The following is a 25,949-nucleotide window of genomic DNA, read 5'->3' as shown; positions in this document are numbered from 1 at the left end:
CGGCGGTGAGAGGAAAGAGAGAGGGAGGGGGTATATATATAGGGGGGCGACGTGGCTTGGGGGAGGGGTCGGCCGGCGGGAGCCGTGCGGGAGCCGGACTCGGCCATGGCGGCGGCGGCTGCCGTGCGCGGAGAGGAAATCGCGGGCGGGCCAGCGCTCGGCTGGGCTTCGGCCCAGCGGGCGTCGCTCGTTTTTTTTTAATTCCGCGGAAAATAATTCACAGAAAAATAATTAAAAATCAGAAAAATATGAAATAAATTTTCCCCATCTAGTTAGAAAATCTAGAATAGGGTGAACATTTTTTAAATCAAAATAAATGTTTTGAAAACATGCAATATTTTTAATGCAATAAAAATTGCAAATAAAATCCAAATAAATTCCAAATAATGATTTTAACATTTTTTTCCTCCAGTATTTCAATTGTTTTAGAGAAGTCATGTTTTCTCCTCTCGTTTATTTTTAGAATGAAATATTTTTCCAGAGAGAAAATAATTAAAACCAAAATCCTCGTCTTATTATTTGATGAAAATCAAATATGAAAATTTGAGAAAATCCCCAACTCTCTCCGAGGGTCCTTGAGTTGCTTAGGATTTATCGAGGATTTGTCAAAATGCAATAAAACATGATATGCAATGATGATCTATGTATAACATACCAAATTGAAAATTTGGGATGTTACACAGTGTGATTTGATCACTGGGATGCCGGAACACGGAAACGAGAAAAGAGAACAAAATCGGTAACGAGGTAACTTGCATGGTGGACAAATTGTTCATCCACGGGGATGCAACAAATCTCACCTCGGGTGTTTGTGACATATCGCGAAGCAACAGGAATAGCTCACTGCAACTGGAGGTTCACTCGAATATTTATTCGTGTGGGTATAGGGGTCAATATGGGTGTCCACGGCTCCGATGTTGATCATTGATCGGAAGGGGTTCCGGGTCATGTCTATACTTCACCGAACCTATAGGGTCACTCGCTTAAGGGTCGTCTATTTGCTGAATACTAGACAGGGAGTCTGAGAAAATCATCGAAAAAGTTTCGGACACCGAAAAGTGTCGGACAGCGGAAAAGTTCCGCAGAGAGAGGTCACCGGATGAGTTCCGGTGAAACCGAAATAGTTGTTTTGGGGTATGCCATTAAGTCAAAATGGTTTCAGCACATGCCTGATAATTCTTGGAGGGTGCCAGAATCATTCTGGAAACTTTTTGGAATTTTCAGAAATAAAAACAGGAAATGTTCCGGAGCTGCAGGAACCGGTTCAGATGCTTTTCGCAGATGAAAATCACTAAACTGGAATTGTTCCAGAACACGTTGAAAATTATTATGGTGGGTACTGGAAATGTTCTCAGCCCACATAAATATTTTGAGTTCGAACGGACCCTAAAAAATGTCATCGTGAATAGTGAAAGTGCTTTCTGGGATATTTTATGGAAAGCCACCTTTTGGGGCTTTGCCCAAAAGATCTAGGGATGACATGGATGGGTTGGGAGGCCCTCATGGGGGCCCCCTAAGGGGTGTGGCCGGCCACACATGGGGCTCCACCTTGGAGCCCCTCTTGTTCCTTGGTTTCACTCTTATGTCCTTGAGGAAGGACTTCATTCATGTGCATTTTGGGTTTTTGGGTTAAACTACCCTACCCCTTGGGATTTCCTATAAATAGAGGTGGAGGGGCAACCCTCCACACTCACTCTTTCTCATATACAAGTGCCATGCATGATCTGGCTTCTCTCTCCCTCCCAGCGAAATAGTTTCGTAGAGCCGAAAGGCTGTCTGGGTTCCGGCAGGACCTAGTTCTGGACGGCGAAGCCCTGCCGGATAGATGACACCGTATGTCCTGGAATTGTCATGGCAGATGTCCTAGCGAAAGGACTTAGTCGTGGAGCCATCGCAACGGGTTAGCTTAAAGGGGTTAAACCGGACAAGGGACACGAGAGTTTTATACTAGTTCGGCCCCTTACGATGAAGGTAAAAGCCTACGTCTAGTTGTGATGGAATTGCTGGGGTTTCGATGATCAGGGAGAAAATATGCTTTGCCTGAGTCTTGAGTTGTTATCTGTTGTCCCTGAACCGCCGCCTGGTCATGCCTTTGTATACACAGGTCGACGCCCGCCGGCTTACAGAGTCCCGATGCCGGTTTATACACATACCGGCTCGGTCTCTACTTTGTGATATCTTACAATACAAGCTATGTACTATATGGCGGTTTATAACTACAGGCCTTAATCTACCTTTGGGACTCGGGCCTTCGAGTCTCTGTAGTAAGCCGCTTTATTCCCTGTCTTCATGGGCTTTTAAGTATAAACAATCCATTATGGGGATAACCCGACTTCCTCGGCCGGTTTACACCTAGTAGTAATATCCCCAACATTAGGCCCCAGATTGATTTGAACTGGTTCATGTCAATCTCCGAAACCTTGAGAAAATTTCTTCCATAACTTCGCATAAATCTTGTAAACCGCCATGACGTCATCATCCAGAATCATCATAAACCGCCATGACGTCATTTGTCATTTTAAATAGTATATTCCTCACCTTCATTAATGAACCTCCGGCAATCGAGGCAACAAATCTGTCACATATCCGTTTGTTAGGCTCCTTGATTCTTGCGCTTGGCCCTTATCCTTTCGTCTTTATAAATACGGCCGAGGGTCCTTCACATTTTCCCCCTTTTCCTCTTCAAGTCTTCTTCTTCCTCGCGACGCCTCAGCACCCGAACTCCGCCGCCGCTGTCGACCTTCGCGTCTGCACCAACCCAGGCTGCTGCATCAACCTGTTTTGACCAGAGAACTGCGACGCACCTCCGCTGTTCAGCAGCGCCAGTAAGTATTCCTCTCCTCAAACGTCAGATCTGCATTAGGGTTTCCATTGTTCGTCGATGTTCTTCACCGTTCATCTTTCCTTTCCTAGATCGCATAGTTTTGATCCGAATCTGATAGCAAAGGCGAGCTTCAGTAGCTTAGCGCCCCTTTTAATCCTCAAAAAGCACCCTTTCCTGCATAAGATCCCATCCAAGCATATGTGTTCTTCCACTGTCACGGCTTTAGGTTAGATTTATTTCCTCTTTTTAGAACTGTGGCAGATCTAGATTTATATCACCGATCTGTGAAATCTGTTTGCACCATACTTAGAAAGATTTGCAAATGTGTAGCCTCTTTACCATTGTGGGTGGTTTATCCTTGAACCTGTGATAACTCATCATATACCATTAGCCCTCTATTAAACCGCCAACCTGTTTTAAACCGGATATTGTACTTCCATCATTGCATCGGTTTATAAGTTATAACCATGAACTTTAAACCGGATATTGTGCTTTTTTCCAGCTTGTCACCAAAAATGGCCAAACAATTCTTTTCCTGTAATTGGGTTCCTTCCCGGGTTACGGAAACGCAGCTGGCTGGTTGTGTTGCAACGGGCGCTTTAGCAAGTAAGAACACTATCCATTGGCGAGTCCCCGGCCTAGAATCTCCTCCTGAACCCCAAGACGGAGAAGTTATTGTATTTGTTGATCACCTAAGCCGATGCTTCACTCCTCCCGGATCAAAATTCTTCCGTGACGTGCTTGCCGCCTTTCAAATCCATCCCCAAGATATCGGCCCAAACTCCATATCTAATATTTGTGACTGGCAAGTATTCTGTGAAGCATACCTGCAAGAGGAACCTACTGTTGATCTGTTCCGGGATTTCTTTTATCTAAACCGCTGTACTGAGTTTACGGACGGCCCCAGTACTGAACTAGGCGGGGTTTCAATTCAGAAGAGGAGAGATGTTGATTTCCCTCATGCCAAGCTGTAGAGTCATCCTAAGGACTAGAATCAGACTTGGTTCTACTGCCGCAGCACAGCTCCAGTCAATGAAAATCCTTTGCCGGGTTACCGTCCACACCGGCTTACCCAAACTCATCCCTTTCCTCAGCGGTTGACGGCCAAAGAGCGAGCAAAATATGCCCCTCAACTAGCCAAGCTCAGATCATTTATTGCAAATGGGCTGACAGGCGTGGATTTTGTCCGATGATGGGTTTCATGGAGCATTTTACCTTTAAGACGGCGGCCCGGTTTGATGTGAGAATACACAGGGGATCTCAAAGACCCGCAACGCCATATTGACATCCAGCTGACTGATGATGAAGTCACTGAAGCTGTTAAAAAGATGCTTAATGAACCAATAGATGCATGCAGCAAAAACGGGCTCAGTCCTTTCTATGCTGCCAATAAACCGCCAAAGGTATAATCTTCCGTATTTCTGCCTTTAACCATCCTTTGTTAAATTTTTCCTTTGATGACTTATTATTTGTCTATACAGGTCGATGATCCATTCTGGAAGAGAAAATCACAAGATAAACCGATAAAGAATCCTTGGATTAAGATCAAGGCTTCAAAAAAGCCTGCAAAAAGAAGGAACGTTGAACCGTCCGAGCCTATTATTGATGATGATCCGGATTCAGAGGTAGAACTTGACTCTCTCAGTTCACTTTTTATACACCTTATTGACAATGATCATTCACAGGATGAAGCGGAAGCCAGCCATGCTGATGAGGTAACTAATCTTTCTTCTGATTCTGATCCTGTGCGAGTACCAAGAATCCGTCGAGCCATTCGGAAAGTAAAATTTTCATGCCCTCTTTCTTATGTGGACCCGCACTTTCTTTTAAAGACACAGCAGCATGAAGCTCGCCGCACAACTCGACATTGCGGCCAAGTGGTGTCCTCCTCTGGTTTACCAAATTCGCCGGTTCGCAAACGCCGCCAGGAGGTTGCTTATACTCCTGACACCCTTTACCCTAAGGCGGGTTACATACGATATCCTCTTAACCCGTCCGACTTAAATTATCAGGGAACTTCCCATTCATCGTCCGGCGAGTTGTCAGCGACACAACTTCCTCCTCTGAAAACTGTCCCTGGGTAAGCATAACATACTTTTAACTTTTTGGTCTTGCATCATATTGTTATATCGATCTCCGTGTCTGCTCTTTTTTAGTGCTAAAGCCAGACCAAGCAAGAAGGCTAAATTGAACAAGCCAACCGACCATGAACCGGCTACCGAGCCGGAGAAAACCCCAGGGGCTATTGACCCGGAGGCTGACACTGTTACTGATAATCCGGAACCTCAAGCAACCGACACGCTTGTTGAAACTGTGGATAATAATCCAACAAGCCAGTCAGCTGATCCATTAAGTCCAATTGTGATCCGCCGAGTCCGGCCAAATCATCTGATAAACTGCCAAGCCCTGCCAAAACTACGGACGACGATGTGGTCGTAACTGGCCTTGGTTTCAGCTCCCCTGGTCGTCCTATCGCGTTATCAAAGCATAGCGCCAAAGTAGACATTTCTGCTCTGAATAAGGGGAAATGGAAGTCCGAGTTATCCAATTATACCAACCTCAGCGCTGAAGACCTTCATTCTGGTTTTTTAAACCGCCTGTATACAAGCCGCGACTTTGAAGCCGATTTAGTAGGCCTGATCAAGGAGCAGTATGAGGTAAATGTCACTTTCCCTTTGCATAAATATTCCAAAAGTCCCTTTGTTATAATTGGTCTAACGTATCAACTCTAGCAGCCCCCAAGGGCCGGTGCATAACATTGGTTTGAACCGGGTCTTGAATTGATATTTGCATTTTGCTAGTGTAGCCCCCATGAACCGGCTTATATCCTTTTAGAATGAACCGGTACATCCTACGAATCTCACCACTTAGAATAATGACAACCCATTTGAATCTGAATGAATACGCATTAGCCCCCAAGTGTCAAGCAGATAACTTGTTATGTGTTTGAGACTTTAAAGTAATAGCTGATAAGAAGCAATCCGCATTAGCCCCCAAGTGTCAAGTAGATAACTTGTTATGTGGTTGAGACTTCAATGTTGTAATGCTAACTTATTATCTGTATGCTTGCAGGCTGAGTTGTCCAAAAAAGACTCCCAAATCACTGATCTCCAAGGAAACATCAAGTCTCGGGTGGACGAAACTTGCAAAGTTAAGAGCGAGCTGACCACCGCTTTAACAACCATGGAGCAGCTGAAGGAATTCTTCAAAGGTGAACGGGCAAATTGGGCAACTGAAAAGACCATCTTGTTAAAGCGGGCAGAAGATGCGGAGAATGCCCTTAAACCGGCCACAGAAGAGCTGAGCAGCCTGAAGCGGCAGATTGATGCTATGACCTCTGCCATCTTTGGTAACAATCTCTTCACCAATCTGTAACAACACCATCTATAAAAACTTCTGGTTTAATAAAAATTGGATCCTTTTACAGGTAGCCGTGTTACTCATCTTGGCATAGATATGCGCAAAAGATTGAAGGCCGTCTATACTTTGGCAGAGCAGCTTTATACCGGCGCGCAACGGGCCATCTGCACAGCTTCCAATAACCATCCGCCACCGTCGCTAATCAAGGAAACACTGGAAAAAATGTCTATGATGCCTGCCCGGATTGTGGAATTGAAGAAATCCGCTGCTAGGCCCGGTGCCCTTACTGCACTGACACGCGCCAAGGCCTGGATCTCTGACCTCGATCCGGAAGACATTGGTAACGGTTACCCGAGTCAAAAAGAGGACGGTTCAGAATTCAGCAATGATGATCTCCGGGCTATCACGAGAGGGATGCGACCACTGGCGAGTAAATTGGCTGAAGATACAAACTTGTCAATTTATCAGAATGTATATGATGCCAGCGGTAAGCGAATAAGTGCCCCAACTTATGATGTGGAAAATCTGATCCCGCCGATCCGTAAGTACACTTACGCTCCTGATGTTGAACCGTCTGATCTGATACACGACGAAGCTATCTTTCAAGCCTTAACAGGGATTGATTGGACAACTATTAACTTCCAGCCATTGGGTGGAGAGAAGGAGGATGAACTGGCGCAGGAAGATCCGCAACCTTCACATCAACCTGAAGCAGAATCATAATCCGGAACCCGGTTTAATTTGTTCCTTTTGTTATCCTTGAAAAACAATCATTCTTTTGGGCAGTCGAAACGCCTTGTAATAGGCTAGCTTGAACAACTGATCTGATATGCCATCGTGCATACTTGTTGCACACAATATTATTAATCCATCATGCTACATTTGCTTATGATCTTTATCGGTTTTATACAGCCCTGTTTCTGCATAAAACAAAATGAAAACTGTCCTGGCGGTTTACCGCTGGACGGGTCATAATGCCCAATATATAGCTAAGGTTGATAACCATAGCTTTAAACAATGAAATATGAAACATATCATACCTGTGATATTGAATCACCTTGTTGGTTTACCAACATTTTTGTAATAAGGGTGATAATCCAAATATTGAGTATTGATAACTCAAACCATGTTATGCTGGTAAAAAACAAGCGATGCCGGGTTATGATAAACACCGGATGATCATCCTGGCAACTTATAGTTAACTCCAGGCCGGGTTAAATGACACCGGTTTATACGGATGATTTACAATCAGGCCGGGCCATTGGACGCCGGTTTAGCTCAAAACTTTAACAAGGGAGAAAAACAAAATTGACCAATAAAAAACCAGAGAATAAAGAAAAACTTGTAGTCGAGGCTTTTCAAGGGCTGCCAGGCCACTGAGTTAAACCGTTTTACAAAGCCTTTTAAGATGGTCCTCAGTCTTTAACCAATCGCCGGTCTATCATTGACAAGTTCAGGGTCATATGCGATTGACTTGTCAAGTTGGTGGGTCATACCAGGCTTACCTGGGCGGAGTGACTTACTTAATGAAGGCAGGTTAACCCAGGGTTTTAGGTATATATACCAGGCTTCCAAGCCACGGCTTGATAGCCTATTGCAAGTGTAGATTTCTTTGTTCATTGCGATAGCAAAGAATCCCCAAGCAACATTTTGAGATGTGCTCAACGGGTGCCTATGTTTGAGTTGTTCTTGACAACACTCTTTGGCCCCTAAGTAATGGCATTGCGCCAGCCAAAAGGTGTAGCTATGGTTGAACACAACCAAGCCCCCAAGTGACTTAATCTCGTGGCTTTTGAGCCAGCCAAGAGGTGTAGCTATGGTTCGAATATGACCAAGCCCCCAAATGACTTACTGTCGTGGCCTTTGAGCCAGCCAAGAGGTGTAGCTATGGTTCGAATACGACCAAGCCCCCAAGTGACTTACTGTCGTGGCTTTTGAGCCAGCCAAGAGGTGTAGCTATGGTTCGAATACGACCAAGCCCCCAAGTGACTTATATTGAATAGATAGATGTAAAGCTAAATCAAAGGGTACACCGGATGTCGCCTCACCAACAGAATCCTCCGTGTAACCACTCATGATATGAGAAAAACAACAGATACCCCGCTTCAGCTGGGGCTCCGGTTTATTGCATTGATCATAATATATACATCATCAAAATATGTACATGATAGGAGCCTATGGCTCAGTTGTAGTACGGCCGTAGATGAGCTATGTTCCACGGCCGGATCGTCTCCTCCTCTGACTTGCGTGAGTCTTTATGCTCTTGAACATAAATGAGGTAATATGATCCGTTGTTTAGATTCTTGCTGACCACAAAGGGCCCTTCCCAAGGCGGGGATAACTTGTGCATATCGGTCTGATCTTGGATAAGCCGGAGCACTAGATCGCCTTCTTGAAAAGTTCTGGTTTTAACCCAGCGACTGTGATAACGCCGCAGGTCTTGCTGATAAATCGCCGAGCAAGCCGCCGCTACGTCCCGTTTCTCATCCAACTGGTCCAACGCATCCTAGCGTGCTCTTTCATTATCTGCTTCAACATAAGCTACCACTCGAGGTGATTCATGACGAATATCACTTGGAAGGACAACTTCCGCTCCATAAACCATGAAGAAGGGTGTATAACCCGTAGATCTATTGGGGGTGGTGTTAATGCTCCATAAAACGGAAGGCAGCTCCTCAACCCAACAACCCGGTGTCCTCTGCAAAGGAACCATAAGCCGGGGCTTGATCCCCTTCATGATTTCCTGATTAGCTCTCTCCGCTTGACCATTAGACTGGGGGTGGGCCATTGAAGACATATCAAGACGGATGTGCTCTCTTTGACAGAACTCCTTCATAGCACCCTTGGAAAGATTCGTGCCATTGTCTGTTATAATGCTATGTGGATAACCAAAACGGAATATCACCTTCTTGATAAATTGAACCGATGTGGCTGCATCACATTTGCTAATGGCTCTGCCTCCACCCACTTGGTAAATTTGTCAACCGCCACCAAGAGGTGTGTCTTCTTATCCTTAGATCTCTTAAAGGGTCCAACCATATCAAGCCCCAAGGTTGCGAACGGCCAGGTAATCGGAATCATCCTCAGCTCCTGAGCCGGAACATGAGCCCGACGTGCAAACTTCTGACAGCCATCGCACCTTTTGACCAAGTCCTCAGCATCAGCATGAGCCGTCAGCCAATAGAAACCATGACGAAAAGCCTTAGCCACCAAGGACTTTGAACCGGCATGATGACCACAGTCACCTTCGTGAATCTCGCGTAAAATTTCACGACCTTCTTCAGGAGAAACACAACGTTGAAAAGCCCCTGAGATACTGCAATGATGTAGCTCGCCATTGACAATAGTCATGGACTTGGAACGCCGGATTATCTGTCTGGCCAGAACTTCATCCTCTGGTAATTCACCTTGGTTCATATACGCCAAATATGGGATCGTCCAATGCGGGGTGACATGAAGTGCCACCACCAACTGAGCCTCCGGATCAGGAATAGCTAAGTCTTCCTCCGTGGGTAGCTTGACCGACGGGTTATGCAAAACATCAAGAAAAACATTGGGCGGCACCGGTTTACGCTGGGAGCCCAACCGGCTTAAAGCGTCCGCCGCTTCATTCTTTCGCCGGTCTACATGATCAACCTGATAACCCTTGAAATGACCTGCAACAATATCCACCTCTCGACGATACGCTGCCATGAGGGGGTCCTTGGAATCCCAAGTACCAGAAACTTGTTGAGCCACTAGGTCCGAGTCACCAAAACATTTAACCTGGCTCAGATTCATCTCCTTAGCCATCCGAAGACCATGGAGCAGGGCCTCGTACTCAGCTGCATTATTAGTACAAGGAAACATCAAGCGGAGAACATAACAAAATTTGTCACCTCGAGGGGAAGTAAGAACCACTCCAGCCCCGGAGCCCTCCAATTGCCTGGATCCGTCGAAATGAATTGTCCAGTATGTGTTATCCGGTCTATCCTCCGGCACCTGCAACTCTGTCCAGTCATTGATGAAGTCCATGAGTGCTTGAGACTTGACGGCCATGCGAGGCATATATTTTAATCCGTGAGGCCCAAGCTCAATAGCCCACTTAGCAACCCGGCCGGTCGCTTCTCTGTTCTGGATGATATCTCCCAAAGGAGCAGAACTGACCACAGTAATGGGATGGCCCTGAAAGTATTGCTTCAGCTTCCGGCTCGCCATAAAAACCCCATATACAAGCTTCTGCCAATGTGGATATCTCTGTTTTTACTCAATGAGCACCTCACTGATATAATAAACCGGTCGTTGAACCGGATACTCCTTTCCTGCCGCCTTGCGCTCAACCACAATAGCCACGCTGACAGCTCGAGCATTAGCAGCCACATATAACAGCAATGGTTCCTTGTCTATGGGAGCAGCAAGAACAGGTGGTTCGGCAAGCTGCCGCTTCAGAGCCTTAAACGCTTCATTAGCCGCATCAATCCAGACAAAGTTGTCTGTTTTCTTCAGCATTTGATATAAAGGGATGGCCTTCTCCCCGAGATGACTTATAAACCGGCTCAATGCTGCAATCCGTCCTGCAAGTCGCTGAACATCGTTGATGCACTTCGGTTTAGTCAGTGAAGTAATAGCCTTGATCTTCTCCGGATTAGCCTCAGTGCCCCTGTTAGATACCAGAAAACCAAACAGCTTGCCTGCTGGCACACCAAAAACACACTTGGCCGGGTTGAGCATCATCTTATAAACCCGGAGGTTATCAAAGGTCTCCTTTAAATCATCTATTAATGTTTCCTCCTTCCTGGACTTCACCACAATATCATCCACATAAGCAAGGACGTTGCGCCCAATCTGGTTATGAAGACAATTCTGAACACATCGCTGATAAGTTGCCTGGGCACTCTTGAGCCCAAAGGGCATAGACACATAGCAGAAGGTTCCAAAGGGAGTTATAAAAGCTGTCTTCTCTTGGTCCTTAACTACCATCTTAATCTGATGATAACTTGAATAAGCATCCAGAAAACTCAAACGCTCACAACCCACCATAGCATCAATGATTTGATCGATACGGGGGAGGGCAAAAGGATCCGTCAGACATGCTTTGTTCAAATCCGTGTAATCTACACACATACGCCAGGTGCCATTCTTCTTAAGCACCAGCACCGGATTAGCCAACCACTCCGGATGAAAAACTTCAACAATGAACCCTGCCACCAAGAGTCGGGCTACCTCCTCACCAATAGCCTTGCGCCTCTCTTTATTGAACCAGCGAAGGAATTGTCGGACCGGTTTAAACTTGGAATCAATATTAAGGGTGTGCTCAGCGAGTTCCCTCGGTACACCTGGCATGTCAGAAGGCTCCCATGCAAAGATATCCCGATTCTCACGGATGAACTCGATGAGCGCGCTTTCCTATTTCAGATCCAGATTTGCACTGATGATGAACTGTTTGGATGAATCGCCGGGCACAAAATCAACCATCTTAGTCTCATCAGCCGATTTAAACTTCAAGGCCGGATCATGCCCCGTGGTTGGTTTCTTCAAGGAAGTCATGTCCGCCGGATCAACGTTGTCCTTATAGGACTTCAACTCCTCTGCTGCACAAACTGACTCAGCATAGGCCGCATCACCTTCCTCACACTCCAAAGCGATCTTGCGGCTTCCATGTATTGTGATAGTCCCTTTATGACCCGGCATCTTGAGCTGTAGATAAACATAACAGGGTCGTGCCATGAACTTAGCATAAGCCGGCCGCCCAAACAGGGCATGATACGGGCTTTGGATTTTCACCACTTCGAAAGTCAATGTCTCTGATCTTGAGTCATGCTCATCTCCAAAAGCGACCTCCAGAGCTATTTTACCAACCGGATAGGCTGATTTGCCGGGCACCACACCATGGAAAACAGTGTTCGACGGTTTAAGATTCTTATCTGTCAACCCCATACGACGGAAGGTGTCATAATATAAGATGTTGATACTGCTGCCTCCGTCCATGAGCACCTTAGTGAACTTATAACCTCCAACCTGAGGCGCCACCACCAACGCCAAATGACCCGGATTGTCAACCCGGGGTGGGTGATTCTCTCGGCTCCAGACGATAGGCTGCTCAGACCATCGTAAATAATGAGGCACTACTGGTTCAACCGAGTTCACCGCTCGTTTATGAAGCTTCTGACCGCGTTTGCATAAGCTGGTGGTGAAAACGTGGTATTGTCCACCATTAAACTGCTTTGGGTGACTTTGGTACCCTGACTGTTGCTGCTGCGGTCCTTGTTGGCTATAACCACCCTGGTTGCTCTGATTGCCTCGATTGCCATGTCCACCCTGATTGCCTTGGAATCCTGAACCGGGATTGCCGCCTCCGTAACCTGGCCCATAGGACCCGGGTCCTGAACCGCCGGATGGTCCATGATCATTCTGGAAGAGGTCTGAATTTTTGAATTCTCTTATGATATAACAATCTTTCCAGAGGTGCGTGGCCGGTTTATCCTGCGTTCCAGGATGCTTCGGGCAGGGCTGGTTCAACAGGTAATTCAGGCGCTCCAGATTAGGACTGGGCTCTGCCCTTCTCGGGGGCGGTTTTCCTTTACGACGCTGACCATTACCCTGTGTATTGGTGTTAGCTACAAAATCTGAATTATGATCTGCTTTCCGCTTACCATTAATATTGTGGCCCGTCGGGTTATGCTGCTGCCCCTTGGTGTTGCCGCTCTTCTTTCCCTTCCCCGGCTTGTCATCGCCAGACTCGGGGTCCTTGGTACTATCAGAATCAGCATACTTAACCAGAGCAGCCATAAGTGTTCCTATATCATTGCAGTGACGCTTGAGCCGTCCCAACTTCAACTTTAAAGGCTGAAACCGACAATTCCCCTCCAATGTTATAATCGCCAAGTCGGCTTTGATGCGATCCAAAGAATGCAAGATCTCTGAAACCCGGCGCACCCAATGCGTTGTTGACTCGCCTTCTCCATGCACGCAGGCGGCTAAGTCCACAATTGACATAGGTTGCTTGCACGTGTCTTTGAAGTTTGCTATAAACCGGGCTTTCAACTCAGCCCATGTCTCGATGGAATTAACTGGTAAGCCTTTCAACCACGTGCGAGCTGTTCCATCCAACATCATAGCGAAATATTTCATGCAGGCTGCTTCATCCACATCTAACACCTCCATAGCCATCTCATAACTCTCGATCCATGACTCGGGAGGCAAATCAGCGGTGTAATTAGGCACCTTACGGGGGCCCTTGAAATCCTTGGGCAGCCGTACATTGTGCAAAGCCGGGACGAGGCAGGGCACCCCCCAAGAGCTGAAAGTAAGGCCTTGCTCTACGGAAACCACCGGACGAATCGGAGTGAGCTGACGGTCCTGCGCAGCTAACTCGGCTTCATGACGTGCTCCGTTGTTCACCACATCCTGAGCATGTGCCCCACCACGCGCCGGATTAGGCCCTCGAGGAGCGTCTCGGTTCTGCGCACTGCTTGACACAACCGGTTCATCAATGTGCCTATTATAACTCCGGCTCGGGCGTGGGGTTGAATGAATTCTGTCTCGGCTGTATGAATAAGCCTGCTGCTGCATCATAGCCGTCTGAAGAAGATCCCTAGCACGCCGCGTCTCAACCGCCGCTGGGGATTCACCCTCCATTGGGATAGCGGCTAATCGTGATGCGGCCGCGATCATATTATCCAAAGGGGTGGAGAAGTGACCCGGCGGTGCCGGTACAATCTGCAGCGGGTTATGGGTCCGTCGAGGGGGGTCCGTCATCCGTGGTTGATCCGGTGCTCCGGTCCTCGGCGCCTCAATCCGGTTCACCGCTGCCGGATTACTGGTTCCTACTCCTGGCATTCCAAAGAGATTCATTGCCTCATAAACCGGTGGTAGTCGTGACCGATGCCTTCTCCTTAACACGTCGTTTGAAGCATTCTGATCCAACAGGAGTCGATAATTTTCTGCCTGAATCCGCTGTGCTTGTGCCTCTAAAGCGGCCCGTTCCTGAGCCATCCTGGTTTCTTCAGCCGCTAAGTCCTCCTTAGCTTGAGTTATCTGATCCTGCAACTTCGCCACCTCCGCATTATGCTGATCTTGCGTATCGGCGGTAACTTGTGTGGTCAGTAAGGCCGTCCAGGCGTCCAATAAATCGGACAAGATTTGGGCCAGCCGGCGCGCGGGGCCTCCCGCCCCAGCTGCCGATCCGGAAATTATTGCTGCCGTGGTTGAAGATTGCAACGTGGGCTGAGTTCCAGCCATGAAGATCGCAACCCGGTTTGCCGGTTCAAAGGGGTCCGGAATACTGTCGCCATCGGAATAGCCCCCAAATTGGCCATCTTGCAGTTGGTACAGTGACTCGGTCTCCCCAGTGGACGACTCGTCATCTGAGTGGACGACGGTCTTGCCATCGGACGCCGGTTCAAGTTCCGCACCATTGATGACGCCTACGAACGCACGCTTCACGGCGAGTTGAACCTGGGCAGGGCTTGCACGCTGAGCCGTCTCGACGAGGTCGATGCAGATGTCTGGCTCGGGGCCCGGTTCGCCGATCTTGCCGATGAAGACGTGAATTCTTCCAAAGGGGACCCGGTACCCGAACTCGATTGAGCCGGCCTCGGGGCCCCAGCCTGCGTCGTCGATGTAGATCTTGCCGCAACAAGTCTTGGTCATCCGGCCCATGGCGTATCCCTTGAGCCGTTCGAAATTGCTCAAGAACTCGAAACCATCGCGCGATGGCCCCACGGTGGGCGCCAACTGTCGTGGAATTGTGACGACAGATGTCCTAGCGAAAGGACTTAGTCGTGGAGCCATCGCAACGGGTTAGCTTAAAGGGGTTAAACCGGACAAGGGACACGAGAGTTTTATACTAGTTCGGCCCCTTACGATGAAGGTAAAAGCCTACGTCTAGTTGTGATGGAATTGCTGGGGTTTCGATGATCAGGGAGCAAATATGCTTTGCCTGAGTCTCGAGTTGTTATCTGTTGTCCCTGAACCGCCGCCGGGTCGTGCCTTTATATACACAGGTCGACGCCCACCGGCTTACAGAGTCCCGATACCGATTTATACACATACCGGCTCGGTCTCTACTTTGTCATATCTTACAATACAAGCTATGTACTATATGGCGGTTTATAACTACAGGCCTTAATCTACCTTTGGGCCTTGGGCCTTTGAGTCTCTGTAGTAAGCCGCTTTATTCCCTGTCTTCATGGGCTTTTAAGTATAAACAATCCATTATGGGGATAACCCGGCTTCCTCGGCCGGTTTACACCTAGTAGTAATATCCCCAACACCGTACGTGTGCAACTCTGTAGAGAGATCGTAGTTTTGGTCTTAGTTCGTGAGTGCCTCCCGAAGGGCTATCCGTGTGACCGTCCGAGTTTCGAAGGTCCTCCCAAAGGGCTGTCCGAGTGACCGTTCGAGTTTCGAAGGTCCTCCCGAAGGGCTATCCGCGACACCGTCCGGGGGGCTGTTCGACCGCCTCCCGGAGGGCTGTCTGAGGAGAAGAAGAGGGTATACATCCTCGCGGTTGGGAGATTGTAAATCCTAGCTGCGGGGATCTGCACCGCCGATCGTCATCGACTCTACTTCCCGCTGCGCTACGAGTCAGTAACGAAAAAGATCAAACCATGTATGCAGTCTCCATAGTGGTCCTGGGCTGGTGCGTAGGTCGGAAATTTTTTGTTTTCTGTCGCGTTCCCCTACAGTGGCATCATGAGCCGTGCTATGCGTAGATGCAGGTTACGATCTAGAATACATAGAGATGTATGGGTATTGCATAATATAATTAGGTAGTAGATGAGATCTATTGCTGAAAATTATTTATGCGGGTGACATATGAAATCTGTTACCCGACGTTCTTGTTGCTTCCCTAGAATTTGCGTTTGCTCAATCTCGAGACAGCATGGTGGAATTTGACAAAGTTCTAGCAATCCGTGATCCTGATTGACCATGGAAGTGCTATCAGTTCTTTGGGTTCTGCCGTAGTCAAAAGAAAGATGAAATTCACACATGAAAGGGCATTGCAGATATGATCTGCACGGGGGTCATGCGTATGACGAAGTTTAGTATGGGGTTCGAGATGTAATTATCTCATGTTTCATACACCCCGAGATGTTAATCTAGCAACTTGAATAATCATAATTGATGATAAAACGTTGGTAGCTGCGGTTTAAGTCAAAACCTTAGAAGCCACGTAAAATAAAATTTTGCATAAACCGATTAGAGGCGTCTAACTTGGTTTTGCAGGATGTGCATGTGATGTGGTATAGCAATGCTCATATTCAATTTGCTTATGTATGAGATGACTATATGATGTAATTAACATGACCTGCGTGTCATGATTTGGCATGATGGTTGGAGCCATATGATTGTCACTTTTATGACCTGCGTGTCAACCTTAAGTAATGCACTTATTTTATTAGCTATAGAGATAGCAATATTATCTGGTGCATCGACAAGGTGGTGGCAATCTTTGTGAAGGTGGACACCGACGCGAATGCCGAAGATGAAGGAATGAAAGACTTCTCCGTCATAAAGGGCTATACCATATCATGCTATTATGAATTGCCTGAGATGTTTATCCCTTATGATGCATCCTTCTTGATTGCGCGGTAGTCGCTTTTTATTAGGGTGATCTCTCACTTAACATATCAAAGTAGTTAGTGTTCACCCAAGTGTAGCACTGTCTGAAATTCGTATCTTTTCGGGGTGCGCCATGTACACATGAGCACGAACGAATCGAGAGGAATGAGGCGGGTGAGGTCAGACCTCGCAGCAAGATCACTTGGTTGTCTTTGACGTTCAGGCAGGAGAGTCCTGAGCTCGGAACACGCCCATCGAAAGATGAACAAGAATCACATAGAGATATGATCGGCAAGTTGCCCTACCGATTGAAATTCGTGTCATCAGTGATGAACCCATCAATGGCATCGAATAGAAATATGGATCTTGAATCACTCTAAATCAATTATGAGAGATATTGATTTGAGTGGGAGCGCACTGTTGAATTAACATGTTTAATTCTCAGTGTAATTAATTATGAACACTGTCTATGTGTTTCTTGCAAAATAGTTGTAGAATAATGGCTCGCGATTCCACTTTCCCTGTTAAAATTCAATAGTTGTTAAATATCTGGTTAAAACTTTACGATTGGTAACGTAATATGAGGATTGTCCTCAAAAGTGCCAAGAAGGACTTTGTCCTATCGCATGCTTTCCGTATCCTCCCGCTAATGCTATGGATCATGTGACTCTCGTCCTTCGATCCAAAAGCTAGAATTCTGTTACTCTCAAGTGGAATATGTTTGCTTCCATGAAACCCAAACTTCGAAAGTTGGGATAGTTATATGATATTCATGGAACTGAAAATTATTTTCAGATACAAACAAAGCAATGTTTGTTTGCAAGTATTAGTAAAAGTGTTTACTATGCATTTGACTGTTGGGAAAGGGATCCAGAAGAACGCCTGTCATATAATGAAAGGTGAATAAAACAACAACTTAAAGAGAAAGGAAGTGTCCAAAGGGTGTTAGTATGACTTACACGCCTAGGAAGTCCTGGGCTAATGCCACTCTTAAGTTGGATGCTTCTTTTGCGAGTAGGAGAAATACTAAAAGTTAAACTATTAGAAGTATAAAGGCTGGAAGAAAGATGACTGGAATATCCAGCTCATGTATGAATGTCATACAAGTTTTTGATGTATAGTAGGCTGGTTAAAGATATAGTTCTTGGGAATTATGGTTAAACATGTTAATCACTAATTCTTGGGTATTGTGAGTTAATCACAAAGATACCCGCTCGATTGCATTCTGTTACGAATCAATGTAAGAGCTACTATGGCCTAAAAAGACTAGCCAGAAATGAGGTTAAGGTATACACAGGGAACATAGTAAATGTTACTATAGCTTCCATCGATGTATTGCCATATGTATTTATTTTCATAATTCATTTAGAGTTTTACAAACTCTAGCCCATTGCATAAGGTATCTTGCAAGAAGGTTGTTCATAAGAGAACTTTTTATGTTCGATGTTATGAATAACACAAGGGCCATACTTTCTTTCTGAATGAGATGTATGTTATGAATATTGATAATAATACAATACCTCTGGGTTTACTTTCATAATTTATTTTAGAGTTTCATACACTCTAGCCTATTGCACAATGTTTGTTGCAAAAGAGTTGTTCATAAAAACAACAATTGTTGTTAAGTATTAGGAATAACATGAAGGGCCATGCTTCCATCCAAGATGGGATGTATGTTATGAATATTGATGGTAATATGATACATCCATAACACTGACGCTAAATGTCGCAAGACTAAAATAATACCACACAAGTGTGGCACTACATTTGGTCACATTGGAGAAACCCGCATGGAAAATTCCATTATGATGGATTTTGAAGTCTTTTTGATTTTGAATCATCTGACACTTGCAACTTTCCTCCAAAAAGTGAAGTGACTAAAATACCGTTCACAGGCCATAAGGAACGAACAACAAACTTATTAGTGATCATACATTTGATGTATGTAGTCCGATAAGTGTTGTTAGTGGTGGATTTATTTATCTTCAGAAATGACTCAAGTAGATATATGGATATTTACTTGAGGAGATGTAAGTCTGGATCTTTTGAAATCATTTGAAACATTTTGAAAAATGAAGTAGAAGTTATTGTAACAAGAAAATTATGTTTCTGCAATTTGATTGCACAAAGGAATATTTGAGTTACATGTTTAGCGAATGTTTGATGAGTTGTGAAAGGGGTTTCATAACTTGCACCTCCCGGAACACCACTGCAAGTGGAAAGTCTGTGGAGATGTAATCTAACCATTTATGACATGGTAAGGTCAAAGATGACATAAATAAATTTGCCATTACCCCTTTTAAAGTGATGCTTTAGAGACTTCAGCTTTTACACTGAAAAGAGCTACATCGGGTCTGTTGAAATGAAGCCATGGTATGGTACGCCCAACCATGTTATATATTTTCTTAACATTTGGAATATGGGGCTTGTGTAAAAGGTTACAAACCTATTCATAATCAGACAAGTGCTACTTTGTAGGTTATACCAAAATGTTGGGTATTCCTCCCTCACTATATCGAGGCAAATAGTTTTGCTGCGAAACGGTGTGCTTTTAAAGAGAATGGTTCTTTCAAAAAGGTGAGTGGGAGAATAGTGCAACTCGACGAGATAAACAGTATCTTCGTCATCAGATCAAAGGAAAGAGACCTTGGAAGTAATTCCAGAGTTTCCTACTGCGACTGATATGGAAGTCTCTACAATAAAATGTATGAACTTCGGTCGAACTTGCAGCTGAACCACGTAGGCAAGGCTCATGCAAACCTCTCAGGTGCGCAAACGAGATATTGTTGTTAGACAACATTATACCTACGATACACAAGGAAGCGTTGATGGGCCCTGACTCCGGAATTGGCTAAATGCCAATACAACCCGAGTTAGTTTCCATATAAGTGATTCAAGATTAAAACCTTGATACACCTTTCGCAAGACTTAGAGTCTAACGAATATTTATGGAACTTTAAACTGAGACGGATAAAAATGTTTTATCCATAAAGCTCGACTTCTTGAAATAACAAGTTCAAGAGTTGACTACAATAAGGTTGTTTTCATCGTAGCGATGCTTAAAGTCGGTTCGGGTTGAACTAGCAATTAATACATATTTCAATCATGAGATATGAAACATGGATGACAATAGGATTTCCATCTGATGGAAATGAAACCAAGGACTTGCATGTGTTACGGTCCAAGGCATTTTGTCTATCCAGAGGATGCTAGTAAGGGTGCAAACTTCAGAGTTCCAGCGATGGACAGAAGAGAGCAAAATGGAGTTGGAATCTTCGTGCTTTGATGAAATGGTCAAAGGGTTCTAACTTCATCAATGGGTAACGAAGATGCTTGTAATTCAAGAAAGTAAGTGGGAGCGTAATAATATTTCTAAAAATCTTGTGTGCTTCACACATTGTTAATTGGAAATAAATTTCTTGACACGAATTAGGACTTCATTTGAAATTGTTTTTGATGAAGTGCTTAGGCTAAATAGCCTCAATTTTAGGCATGATGATCTATGGAGATAGATTTACCTAATATGGATAAGCAATGAATACATATTGACAAGGTGCTAAAACCAATTTAGCATTTAAAATGCCAAGGAGTGATTCTTGACTAAGTCACGTGGAAAGAGTTTTTACAAGACTCGGTGTCCCAAAACACTGAGGAGTAAAATACATGATGGAGATTCCACACACCTTCGTGTTTTGGATTAATCATGTATTCCATGGTATGTAGAACAACCAGATATGTCGGATACTCCCAATGTGTTGCGAGTATGGATACTAAAGTGATCAAAGTACTGATCGTGGGACAACAGTGAAAGATGTCATTGAGTACTAGAGTAAGTACTGATGATATGTTTTCTTGCAAGCGGAGATCTTGAAGAGTTCGTTGTAAAATGTTACATCGATACAGTCTTCATCTTTTCTCCATGCGATTTTCGATTTAAGTTAAGGGTTTTGTGTAATACACAATATGGTGGCACGGTAGTTGGAAATTGTTCCCAACAGGATACTGTGGCGAATTCTATAATAAATGACTAAGTATGTTGACGCTTTAGAAGTGACAAAAGAAGACGTTGAATCATATAGTTCATTCATGAACTTAGTATGGTTCCAAGATGGCTTTTGTCAATGGGACACTACTGCAGGTAGTTGCTCCATAACTCAGTCTGAGGAATCCAGGTTCGACCTATGATTCACATACATACAATGCCAAGTCCACACAAAATATGAATTTTGTGAAAGCATGAAAATGCGAGGATATGCAGAGATACACAAGGAGCTGAAATTGTCAGATCCGATGGACATCAGCCTATACCACATGCGAAGCATTTTTTTACACCAGTATGCCATAGGTGTAAAGTGCATTAGCATTAACTAGATTATTGACTCTAGTGAAATTGGGAGTCTGTAGGAGATATGCCCTAGAGGCAATAATAAATGATATTATTTATCACCGAGTTCATAATTATGTTTATGTTCCATGCTATAACTGCTATGGTTCTCAAGTCTGCAATAATACGAGGCTCGGAGGAAGACTCATATGCACGTGTGGAATAATAAACGGTAAGAAGTATTCCTAGTCTGGCCTCTAAGACTAGCTCAAGTGTTGCATGATGATTCTGTTTTCCTGGGCATGGGCATGTCTATGCCAGCAACTTTGAGGGCACAATGTTAAGAGAACAATTGTGTTGAATCGACCCGGATTGATGTTATGCTATGATATTCATTCGTCACAAGCTTAATGGTACATAACACAGAGATGGTTAACGTTTGCATGATTCCTTAGACCGTGAGAGTATCGAGTTTCTTCATGCCTGCTTCATGAACTTTGGTGTTTGTTAAGCGTCATCCGTAAATTGGTGGCTATTACGGCGGCTTACGGGTTCATGGAAAAGTGTGTCAAGTAACTTGATAGCTCAAGATTGGGATTTGCTCCTCCGATGGAGAGATATTCTCGGGCCCTCTCGGTATTACGGTATCCATCATCGTCTGGCCAGACACAGTGTGATTTGATCACTGGGATGCCGGAACACGGAAACGAGAAAAGAGAACAAAACCGGTAACGAGGTAACTTGCATGGTGGACAAATTGTTCGTCCACGGGGATGCAACAAATCTCACCTTGGGTGTTTGTGACATATCGCGAAGCAACAGGAATAGCTCACTGCAACTGGAGGTTCACTCGAATATTTATACATGTGGGTATAGGGGTCAATATGGGTGTCCACGGCTCCCATGTTGATCATTGATCGGAAGGGGTTCCGGGTCATGTCTATACTTCACCGAAAATATAGGGTCACACGCTTAAGGGTCATCTATTTGCTGAATACTAGATTGGGAGTCTGAGAAAATCATCGAAAAAGTTTCGGACACCGAAAAGTGTCGGACAGCGGAAAAGTTCCGCAGAGAGAGGTCACTAGATGAGTTTTGGTGAAACCGAAATAGTTGTTTCGGGGTATGCCATTAAGTCAAAATGGTTTCGGCACAGGCCTGATAATTCTTGGAGGGTGCCAGAATCATTCTGGAAACTTTTTGTAATTTTCAGAAATAAAAACCGGAAATGTTCCGGTGCTGCAGGAACCGGTTCAGATGCTTTTCGCAGATGAAAATCACTAAACTGGAATTGTTCTAGAACACGTTGAAAATTATTATGGTGGGTACTGGAAATGTTCTAAGCCCACATAAATATTTTCAGTTCGAACGGACGCTGAAAAATGTCGTCGTGAATAGGGAAAGTGCTTTCTGGGATATTTTATGGAAAGCCACCTTTTGGGGCTTTGCCCAAAAGATCTAGGGATGACATGGATGGATTGGGAGGCCCTCATGGGCCCCCCAAGGGGTGTGGCCGGCCACACTTGGGGCTCCACCTTGGGGCCCCTCTTGTTCCTTGGTTTCACTCTTATGTCCTTGAGGAAGGACTTCATTCATGTGCATTTTGGGTTTTTGTGTTAAACTACCCTAGCCCTTGGGATTTCCCATAAATAGAGGTGGAGGGGCAGCCCTCCACACTCACTCTTTCTCACATACAACTGCCATGCATGATCCGGCTTCTCTCTCCCTCCCAGCGAAATAGTTTCATAGAGCCGAAAGGCTGTCTGGGTTCTGGCAGGAAGTAGTTCTGGACGGTGAAGCCCTGCCGGATAGATGACACCGTATGTGTGCAACTCTGTAGAGAGATCGTAGTTTTGGTCTTAGTTCGTGAGTGCCTCCCGAAGGGCTGTCCGTGTGACCATCCGAGTTTCGGAGGTCCTCCCGAAGGGCTATCCGAGTGACCGTTCGAGTTTCGAAGGTCCTCCCGAAGAGCTATCTGCGACACCGTCCTGGGGGCTGTTCGACCGCCTGCCGGAGGGTTGTCTGAGGAGCAGATGAGGGTATACATCTTCGCGGTTGGGAGGTTGTAAATCCTAGCTGCGGGAATCTGCACCGCCGATAGTCATCGACTCTACTTCCCGTTGCGCTACGAGTCGGTAACGAAAAAGATCAAACCATGTATGCAGTCTCCATAGTGGGCCTGGGCTGGTGCGTAGGTCAGAAATTTTTTGTTTTCTGACACGTTCCCCTACAGATCATGCTCCTAGGTAGAAAATCAAAGAATTTGTTTGTAAGCGTAGGTTCCGTAATCATATTGATAAATCTAGGGCAAATACTTATCATCTTAAGATCCTTGTTTCCTTTACTAGATAATCCTACCTTTGATCCAACTTGAGTAATATGATTATGAATCTTTTTATCCAAATTTTCAATATGCTCTACGGTAGAAATTTTATTCTCAATAATATCTAGCCTTTGCATCACATGTTCCAAGGTTAATACTGTTTCATTAATCATGATTGGTGGTGAAGCCACCAAATTTCCCATAGCATTAAAAGCATCCATAGTGTGACTACCCAAGAAATTACCCCCAGTAATAGTGTCTAGTGTTGAGAAACGTTGCATGGAAAACAAAAAAGTTCTACGCACACGCAAGATCTATCCATGGAGATGTATAGCTATGAGAGGGGGAGAGCATCTACATACCCTTGTAGATCGCTAAGGGGAAGCGTTTATCAACGTAGTTGATGTAGTCGTATACCTTCACGATCCGTTCCAATCAAGCACCGAACGTATGTCACCTCCGTGTTTAGCACACGTTCAGCTCAATGACATCCTCGCCTTCTTGATCCAGCAAGAGGGTGAAGTAGTAGATGAGTTCCGACAGCACGACAGTGGTGGTGAAACTATTTCCGCAGGGCTTCACCATGCACAACGGATTTAGAGCAGAGGATGAACTAGAGGGAGGAGATTAGAACCACACTGGGCTTCTAATTATGAGTATTAGAGGTAGCTAGGGCTAGCTCTAATTAGTCAACTAGGACCAACTACATGAGGCTCAACAACTTATGTTCTAGGGGCTAGCCCTGCTCCTCTATTAATGTGTTGAGCCTTAGGGTCATTGCTTGGGGAGAGGGCCTCCCCAAAGTCGGTTTGGAATGCAAGGAAGAATCCTTCTCGGATTCCAGCAACAAATGCCTAGGTCCTCGGCATCTGGCCCAGACACCATGGTCCTGGGCGTCTGGCCCAGATCCAGATGCGAGGGTCCCTCGCATTTGGTCCCCGACTTTCGCAAAACTTCCATTTGCACCGACCTAAAGCCCCGTGGGCCTTACCCCTTGGCCCAACCAAAGTTTCCTCATACCAGAACATTTCTGGAAACATCTGAAACCCTTCAGGAGCTCCTCGTTGTGTCTCTGATCTCATTCGGGACTCCGAACAACATTCAGTCACCAACATACATAACTCATATATCATGAATGAATGTTAAGCGTGCACACCCTATGGGTTCAAGAATGATGTAGACATGACCGAGATGCTTCTTCGTTCAATAACCAATAGCAGGACCTGGATGCCCATATTGGTTCCTACATATTCTACAAAGATCTTTATCGGTCGAACCTTTATGACAACATACGTAGTTCCCTTTGTCCATCGGTATGTTACTTGCCCAAGATTCGATCATCGATATCTCCATACCTAGTTTAATCTCGTTACCGGTAAGTCTCTTTACTCGTTTCGTAATACATCATCTTGTAACTAAATCCTTAGTCACTTTGCTTGCAAGCTTCTTGTGATGCTTGATTACCCACAAGTATAGGGGATCGCAACAGTTTTCGAGGGTGGAGTATTCAACCCAAATTTATAGATTCGACACAAGGGGAGCCAAAGAATATTTGCAAGTATTAGCAGATGAGTTGTCCATTCAACCACACCTGGATATTAATTATCTGCAGCGAGGTGATCATAGCAAAGTAATATGATAGTTTTGATAGCAGTAGTAACAGTAACAGTAATGGTAACAATGATAGCAATGATTTTGTAGCAAGTGTGACAGTAACAGCAGCAGTAGTAACTTAGCAAAAGCAATATGTGGGAAATTCATAGGCATTGGATTGGTGGATTTGTTGGATGATATTCATTATATAACAGTCATAACCTAGGGCGATACAAAACTAGCTTCAGTTCATAAATATAATGTAGGCATCTATTCCGTAAATAGTCATACGTGCTTATGGAAAGAACTTGCATGCCATCTTTTGTCCTACCCTCTCGTGGAAGCTAGGTCCATATGGAAACTAAGGGATATTAAGGCCTCCTTTTAATAGAGAACCGGAACAAAGCATTAACACTTAGTGAATACATGAACTCCTCAAACTACGGTCATCAACGGAATGTATCCCGAATATTGTCACTCCGGGGTTTACGGATCATAACACGTAATAGGAGAATATAACTTGCCAGATCGAATCTGAACATAGATATAATGGTGATAACATAAACGGTTCAGATCTGAAATCATGGCACCCCGGCCCAAAGTGACAAGCATTAAGCATGGCAAAGTCATATCAACATCAATCTCAGAACATAGTGGATACTAGGGATCAAGCCCTAACAAAACTAACTTGATTACATGATGAATCTCATCCAACTCCTCACCGACCAGCAAGCCTATGAAGGAATTACTCACTCCCGGTGGGGAGCATCATGGATTTGGTAATTAAGGAGGGTTGGTGATGATGAAGATCGAAGATCCCCCTCTCCGGTGCCCAAAGTGGACTCCAGATCTAGCCTCCAAATGAAGAACAGGAGGCGACGATGGCTCCGTATCGCGAAATGAGATAATTGTTCCTTCCTGATTTTTCTGGAAAAATAGGTATTTATGGAGTTGGACTCAGGGTCTGCGGGGCCACCAGG

The sequence above is a fragment of the Triticum aestivum genome, chromosome 1D, assembly GCF_018294505.1.
Source record: "Triticum aestivum cultivar Chinese Spring chromosome 1D, IWGSC CS RefSeq v2.1, whole genome shotgun sequence".
In the NCBI taxonomy this organism is placed as follows: domain Eukaryota; kingdom Viridiplantae; phylum Streptophyta; class Magnoliopsida; order Poales; family Poaceae; genus Triticum; species Triticum aestivum.
Note: the sequence above shows the minus strand (reverse complement) of the source record.